This window comes from Catharus ustulatus, chromosome 9, assembly GCF_009819885.2.
Source record: "Catharus ustulatus isolate bCatUst1 chromosome 9, bCatUst1.pri.v2, whole genome shotgun sequence".
Lineage (NCBI taxonomy): Eukaryota > Metazoa > Chordata > Aves > Passeriformes > Turdidae > Catharus > Catharus ustulatus.
The window spans coordinates 1,208,627-1,217,131 of NC_046229.1; positions in this window are offsets into that span (position 1 = coordinate 1,208,627).

The window sequence follows — 8,505 nt, forward strand, 5'->3', positions numbered from 1 at the left end:
GGGACAGGGACAGGGATAGGGATGGGGACAGGGACAGGGGACAGGGATGGGATAGGGACAGGCACCGGGAATGGGAGCAGGACAGGGACAGCAACAGGGACACCGACAGGGAAAGGACAGGGACGCAGGCAGGGACAGGGACAGCGACAAGGACACCAACAGGGACAGGGACACCGACAGGGACAGCGACCAGGCTGCTCCGAGGCCATCCAGCCTGGCCTGGGACACTGCCAGGGATCCAGGGGCAGCCACAGCTCCTCCGGGAATTCTGTTCCAGCGCCTTCCACCCTCCCAGGGAACAATTCCTGCCCAAAATCCCACCCAGCCCTGCCCTCTGGGAATCCATTCCCTGTGTCCTGTCCCTCCATCCTTGTCCCCAGTCCCTCTGCAGCTCTCCTGGATCCCTCCAGGCCCTGCCAGGGGCTCTGAGCTCTCCCTGGATCCTTCTCCTCTCCAGGTGTCCCCCCCAACTCTCCCAGCCTGGCTCCAGAGGGGCTCCAGCCCTGCAGCAGCTCTGGGGCTCCTCTGGGCTCTCTCCAGCAGCTCCAGCTCCTCCTGCTGTTGTTCCCCAGGGCTGGGGCAGCTCTGCAGGTGAGGCCCCACCTGAGAGGGGCACAGGGACAGAATTCCCTCCTTGGATGGATGCTGTTCTGCCTTTCCCTGCTCCTTGCAGGGAGCTCAGGTCACTGCCCCACCAACCTCCAAACACAGGGACAGTGTTTGCCACAGCCAGCAGCAGATCCCTGGGATGTCCCAGGCCAGGTTGGACACTTGGAGCACCCTGGGACAGTGAGAGGTGTCCCTGCCACGGCAGGGGTGGCACTGGGTGATCTCTGAGCTCCCTCCCAACCCAAACCAGCCTGTGCTTCCCTGATTTCTCCCTTTGCAGTTTCCAGGAACTTGCTGCTCCTCTGGGAAGCTGCTCCCGCTCCAGATGTCCCGTGTCAGCTCTGCAGAGCTCCAGGCAGGATTTCTCCTGCTGGCTGCTGTGTCAAAGCTTTCTCAGCTGTTGCAGCCAGACCCCTCCATCCTCCCCCAGCCGCTGCCAGAGCTTTTCCCCAGCCTGGCCGAGGGCTGGCACGGGCTGATCGGGACCCTTGGTGGTCCCTCACGGAGATTTTGGCAGCGTGTGCTTTAAAGCTTTGCCTGTGTCAGTGTTTCCCTCCAGCTCCTGAGCACCAGGAGCCGTTCCCACAGCTGAATCAGTGTGCAGAGCGATGCCAGGCTCCATGCACCTCCTGCAGAATCCCTGAATTCGGGAAATGAGAAATCCCAGAGTCCTGGAGGGGTTTGGGTTGGAAGGGAACTCGGGGATGGTTTTGTTCCACCCCTGCCCTGGCATGGACACCTCTCCCCATTCCAGGTCGCTCCAAGTCTGGAACACTTCAGGAACACAACGAAACATTTCTCTGGCAGAATAACGGGGGTGATTTCCGTACCCCCGGGTTGTGTTGGCTGCAGGAGAAAACTCCCCAGGGTTTTTTTCTGCCGGTGCCCCCCGGGCCGGCTCTGCCCCCGTCCTGCTGCTGCCTGGTGAGACCCGACACGGCTGAACGAAGCGTAGGGAGAAAGGGAAAAAAACCCTTTTTGCATCAGGTGGAGGGGTGGCAGATGGCCGGACCGCAGCAAAACAGGTGGGAGCATTGTGTGGTGACCCTCCGAATTAAGTTCGCTTAATTTGCTGTATCTCTATTGGCAACTGCAGGCTCGGGCTCCGCGGCCAGGGCTCCGCCTGTGGCTCCGGCCCCGCAGCCCCATCTGTGCCGGCCCCAGAGCTAAATCTGGCTGGGAGGCAGCTGGGGAGCAGCTGAAGCCTCTGTTCTCTGTCCTGGGCGGCGGCAGCTCCGGAGCCGGCAGGCGATGCTCGGGAGCTGCGCTGTCCCTGCGGGATTCCCGGCTGGCCGCGCTTTTCCCGTGTGTCCCTTGGGATGCGGCTGCCTTGGGACACTGGGTGGCCGTGCTGGGCAGCCCGGGATGGAGCCGGAGCCGCAGTTGTCCCTCCCGGCTGGCAGCTGCTGCTAAACCTTCCTTTCATCGCCTGCCAAAAGCGGCCGGGGTGTTTTTGCTCCCCCCCTGCCCTTTAATCCTGACTTTCATCATTCTCCAGGCTGTGCCTGCCCTCCCCTCCGTGTTCGGCATGGCAGAGTCAGGAACTGTGTCTGGGCTCAGCTCTTTCCCCAAATCTCACCCCAAATGTTCTCTGGGCTGCCCGTGGCGGAGGCAGCTTGGAGAGCAATGGGTTAATGGGGAGATGCCCACGATGGAGCTGCTGAGCTGGGGAGGAGGTCTGGGCCAGCTGCAGAGGTGCTTCCTGCACGTAAGAGCATCAAAGTTGTTTAATTTCAGATTTCGGGAACGAGACCAACCATCAAACAGTGCGAGGTGACAAAGCCCCACCAGCCCCGGCCCTTCCCGGGGGCTGCCTGGGGGTGGTCCCGGTCCCTGAGCCCCCTGGAGCAGAGCCAGGGACTTCTGCTCCCTTGGCTGTCCCTTGTTTGGGTGGCCCTGATCCTCTCCCTTTTCCCCCCCGCGGGATCTTTGTCCGGCCCCTTGACCATCCCGCTGCTGTGGGAAATAGGGACACCCCCGTGTCCTGGGCATCCCACCCGTGCCCTGGGTATCCCACCCCTGCCTTGGGCATCCCACCCCTGCCCTGGACACCCCCGCTGCTGTGCCAGGGCCCCCGAGCATTCCCAGTCCCCCCTGGATGCGCAGGATGCCGAGCTCTGCTGCAAAGCAAACGCCAGCTTGCACATTCCAGGGGCGGCCTCTGCTCCGGCAGTCGCTGCTGTCCCAGTGCCACCAGTTCCGTGTCACCGAGCTGATCCCCGTGCCCCAGCTCGCCGCTGTCCAGGCACATCCACCCTCCCAGGGCAGGGCACCCCGGCCCGGAGCCGGGCAGGAGCGGAGCCTCGGGAAAAATTTGGCTTTGCCTCCCGGTGGAGCAGGGCAGGAGCCCGGGACTGCCCCAGGACCCGGCTGCGGGGACACCGCCAGTGCCACGTCCCCTCCAGCACCGGCAGCACAAGAGCAAAAAGACATTTCCCCCCTGTTTTCCTTGGGATTGCTTCATCCCTGGTGGAACTGGAAGCGGGGTTCAGCTGCTGCCGGTCGGGTTTGACTTTGGCCAGAGCTGGGAGCGCTGGGAGCAGCCGGGATGTCTGGAGCCGGCTGGGCTTGGCTCCGGAGCTGGGCACGGTGCCAGCTGCTTTCCCAACCGCCCGGGTCACGGCAGTGCAGCTGAGCCCGGCTGGGTGGCACGGAGCGGGGATGGCATGGAACAGGGATGGAAAGGAGCGGGGATGGCACGGAGCAGGGATGGAAAGGAGCGGGGATGGACAGGAGAAGGGATGGAATGGAGCAGGGATGGCACGGAGCAGGGATGGAAAGGAGCAGGGATGGAATGGAGCAGGGATGGAAAGGAGCAGGGATGGAATGGAGCAGGGATGGAAAGGAGCAGGGATGGAATGGAACAGGGATGGAATGGAGCAGGGATGGAATGGAGCAGGGATGGAATGGAACAGGGATGGCACGGAGCAGGGATGGAAAGGAGCGGGGATGGCACAGAGCGGGGATGGCACGGAGCAGGGATGGAATGGAGCAGGGATGGCACAGAGCAGGGATGGCACCGAGCAGGGATGGCACGGAGCAGGGATGGAAAGGAGCAGGGATGGCACAGAGAAGGGATGGAATGGAGCAGGGATGGAAAGGAGCAGGGATGGAAAGGAGCAGGGATGGAAAGGAGCGGGGATGGAATGGAGCAGGGATGGAATGGAGCAGGGATGGAATGGAGCAGGGATGGAAAGGAGCAGGGATGGAATGGAGCGGGGATGGAATGGAGCAGGGATGGCACAGAGCAGGGATGGAAAGGAGCAGGGATGGAAAGGAGCAGGGATGGAAAGGAGCGGGGATGGAATGGAGCAGGGATGGAATGGAGCAGGGATGGCACCGAGCAGGGATGGCACCGAGCAGGGATGGCACGGAGCAGGGATGGAAAGGAGCAGGGATGGCACAGAGAAGGGATGGAATGGAGCAGGGATGGAAAGGAGCAGGGATGGAATGGAGCAGGGATGGAATGGAGCAGGGATGGAATGGAGCAGGGATGGAAAGGAGCAGGGATGGAATGGAGCGGGGATGGAATGGAGCAGGGATGGAATGGAGCAGGGATGGCACCGAGCAGGGATGGCACCGAGCAGGGATGGCACGGAGCAGGGATGGAAAGGAGCAGGGATGGCACAGAGAAGGGATGGAATGGAGCAGGGATGGAAAGGAGCAGGGATGGAATGGAGCAGGGATGGAATGGAGCAGGGATGGAATGGAGCAGGGATGGAATGGAGCAGGGATGGAAAGGAGCGGGGATGGAAAGGAGCGGGGATGGAAAGGAGCAGGGATGGAATGGAGCAGGGATGGAATGGAGCAGGGATGGAAAGGAGCAGGGATGGAATGGAGCAGGGATGGAATGGAGCAGGGATGGAATGGAGCAGGGATGGAATGGAGCAGGGGTGGCACGGGCAGGGATGGCACAGAGCAGGGATGGAATGGAGCAGGGATGGAATGGAGCAGGGATGGCACGGAGCAGGGGTGGAATGGAGCATGGATGGAAAGGAGCGGGGATGGAATGGAGCAGGGATGGAATGGAGCAGGGATGGAAAGGCAGGGATGGCACCGAGAAGGGATGGAAAGGAGCAGGGATAGCACCGAGCAGGGATGGAATGGAGCAGGGATAGCACCGAGCAGGGATGGCACGGAGCAGGGATGGCACGGAGCAGGGATGGCACAGAGCAGGGATGGAAAGGAGCAGGGGTGGAAAGGAGCAGGGATGGAATGGAGCAGGGATGGAATGGAGCAGGAATGGCACTGCCCTGGCACAGCCACAGCCCCTGGCCGGCCCTGCAGGCTCCTGGCTGGGGGTTCCCTCTGCCGAAGGTGGGAGGATTGGGGGATCTGGGGGATCTGGGGGATCTGGGATGTCTGTCCCAGCCGGTTTGCCCGCACTCAGCACATTCCTGCGGCGCTCCGTGGTGCTGGAACAGCGCTGGAAGGGAGCTGGGTGCCCCTGGCTGCCCTGGGGCTCGGCAGCAGAACTCAGCAAACAGGGAGCACAGCTGGGAGCCTGGGGGTGCTGTAATGGCTTTAAACTGAAGGAGGGGAGATGGAGATTGGAGATTAGGAGGAAATTCTTGGCTGGGAGGGTGGTGAGACCCTGGCAGCTGTGACTGCTCCATTCCTGGAAATGCTCAAAGCCGGCTTGGAGCGGCCTGGGACAAAGGGAAGTGTCCCTGCCTGCTCCCCGGGGGAGTGGGACTCATTGGATCGGGTCTAAAGTTCCACACCATTCCAGGATTCTGTGATTCACCCATGTCCCACCTCCCTGGGCAGCTGCTGGAATCTCTTTCCCTTCCCCAGCCCCGGCAAATCCCCGCTGGCTCCCAGCAGCTCCTGGTGCCTGTGGATTCAGGGCAGCCCAAACCTGAGCTGCTCCTGGCAGGGACATTCCCTGTGCCCTGCATGCATCCCTCCAGCCCTTCTCCCTGCAGGATCAGGCGTTGTTCTCACCCTGGGCACGCTGGAGCAGCCCTGGCTGCTGGTGGGAATCATCCAGCACCGGGCAAAGTCCAGGACTGGGACAGAGAGAGCTGCAGTGAAATAAAAACAAACTTTGTCCATTTATTGGCAGCGTGGGGCCATAAAGCAGAGTACGAGTGGCACTTCTGAGAGGGAGCGCTGTCCTACAGCACAAAGAATCATCCTGGAGACAGCCAGCAGCCCCATCCTGCCTCCCCAGGGAAGTTCCCAGTTTCCCAGGTGCTTTGCTCTCCCTGTGCACCTCTGGTGTGAGCAGAGGGAGGGCTGGACCCTCCCCAAACCAGCCCCAGTCGTGCTCAGGGAATCAGGGAGCTGGGGTGGTTCAGCCCCAGTCACAGTTACCTCCAGGGGTGCTCCTGTGGGCATGGGGAGCTCAGGGGGATGTTAAATCATTAATCTGAATTAATTTTGTCTCCTATAAATGCATGGAGTTTGGAAAGCAAAGGGGAAGGACCTTGAAGTGAAGCCCAGAGCTTGATGGTCATTGCAGTAGAGATAATGTTTATTTGAGAGCAGATTTAAAAATAGAAATTAAAATATATAATGTAAAATGTATATAATGCTTATGAGACCCTATTTCAGAGCTGTCCCAGCCCTGGGGAACAACAGCAGGAGGAGCTGGAGCTGATGGAGTTGTTCCAGGGCTGGAGCCCCTCTGGATCCAGGCTGGGAGAGGAGAAGGATCCAGGGAGAGCTCAGAGCCCCTGGCAGGGCCTGAAGGGATCCAGGAGAGCTGCAGAGGGACTGGGGACAGGGATGGAGGGACAGGACACTGGGAATGGATTCCCAGAGGGCAGGGCTGGGTGGGATTTTGGGCAGGAATTGTTCCCTGGCAGGGTGGGGCGGCCCTGGTACCGCTGTGGCTGCCCCTGGATCCCTGGCAGTGCCCAAGGCCAGGCTGGAGGGGTTTGGGGCATCCCTGGCCAGGTTCGGTCCCTGCTTGCACAGGGACGGGGACAGGACAGGGACTGGGATGGGGACAGCGATGGGGACAGGACAGGGACAAGGATGGGGATAGGGACAAGGGGAGGGACAAGGATGGGGGACACAGACGGAGACAGACAGACAGGAACACGGACAGGGATAGGGACAGGGATGGGGACAAGGGCAGGAACAGGGATGGGGACAGAAACACAGACAAGGATGGGGACAGGGATAGGGACAGGGATGGGAACAGGACAGGAACAAGGATGAGGACAGGGATAGGGACGGGGATGGGAACAAGGGCAGGGACAGGGATGGGGACAGAGACACGGACAGGAACAGTGACAAGGATGGGGACAAGGATGGGGACAGGGACAGCGATTGGGACGGGGATGGGGACAAGGGCAGGAACAGGGATCGGGACAGAGACAGAGAGACGAACAGGGATAGGGACAAAGACGGGGACAGGGACAGGATGGGGACAGGGACGGGGATGGGGACAGAGACACGGACAGGAACAGTGACAAGGATGGGGACAGGGACAAGGGCAGGGACAGGGACAAGGACAGGGACAGGACAGTGACAGGGACAAGGACAGGACAGGGACAGTGACAGGGACACTCCGCTGTCCCTCCGGTGCCCTCTGGCGGCCGCACCGGGGGCAGCCCCGGGATCTCCGGCGGTCGCCGCGGTTCTGGCGCGGCAGGAAAAACGCGGGGTTTAAAATATTTAAAATCTCGTTTTGCAGTAATGAAAAAAGAGAAGGGCGAGTCCAGCCTGCAATCACGGGATCCTGACGTGGAGAGCGCGGTGGGAGCTGTGGGATTGGGGTCTGTTTGTTGTTTGTTTGGTTTCTTTGGGGTCTGCTTCACTCTGGGGCTGCGAGCTGAGCACCACCAGCACCCCAGGGAACCCCTCGGGCTGCAAAACCGAGGGGAAAAGGAGAGGAATCATCCCATGGAGGATGAGGCAGCGGGAGCAGGCTGGGATGGAGCTCAGGACATCCCATCCTCACGGCATCTCCACACCAAACCTGTCCAGGGAGCAGAGGAGCCCTGCGGGGTTCGTGCCCCAAGCCCAGAAGCTCCTTAGGAGGAATTAGAGTGATAAACAGGCAGAAAAATGCAGCAGCGCCTGCAGGGAGCTGCTTCCTGCCTGGCCTCATGGAGTAGCAATGTCCCGTGGGGCAGGAGCGGGGCTGGGGGCTGCCAGCATCTCTGGATGTCACCGGGGTGTGGGTGACACTGCTCTCCACCTGCCACGGGGGGATCAGGACCTGACCTGACTTTCTGAAGCAGCAGCTGTCAGGCCAATCCTTTAGCATGAACCTGCAACGAGGGTGATTTATTTTACTTGGAAAAAAAAAACAACAACAAACTTTCAAATTTTGGATTCAATATGCATAATTTTCTAATTAGAGTTAGGATTAGTTGGAACTAGATGGTCTTTGAGGTCCCTTCCAGCCCAAACCATTCTGTGATCCAATTTGTGCCATGGACAGGATGGGATGCCTGCAATGCCACCAGCCTGGGGACAGTGCCCATCGTGCCACCAGCCTGGGGACAATGCCACCAGCCTGGGGACAGTGCCCATCGTGCCACCAGCCTGGGGACAATGCCACCAGCCTGGGTTCTGCACTCCCTGCGGTGCCTTATCAGAGCTGTCAGCGCTGCAGCTCCCTGCTCGTTGTGTCCTTATCTGAGGGAGCAGCCGCGGGGACCCTGAGTGACATCAGGGACAGGACACGAGTGCCACAAGGGAGAGGCTGCAGCGCTCAGGCTTGAATCCTCAGCGTGGGGAGGGCTTGGGGGTGCTGCTGCAGCTCCTTTCAGCATCTTTCCGCCCTGATCTCAGTCCAGGGGCCGGGTGGGATGGTGGGATCCGGGTGGGATCCAGGAGGGATGGTGGGATCCGGGAGGGATGGTGGGATGCAGGTGGGATGGTGGGATCCAGGAGGGATGGTGGGATGCAGGTGGGATCCAGGCAAAGGTTCGC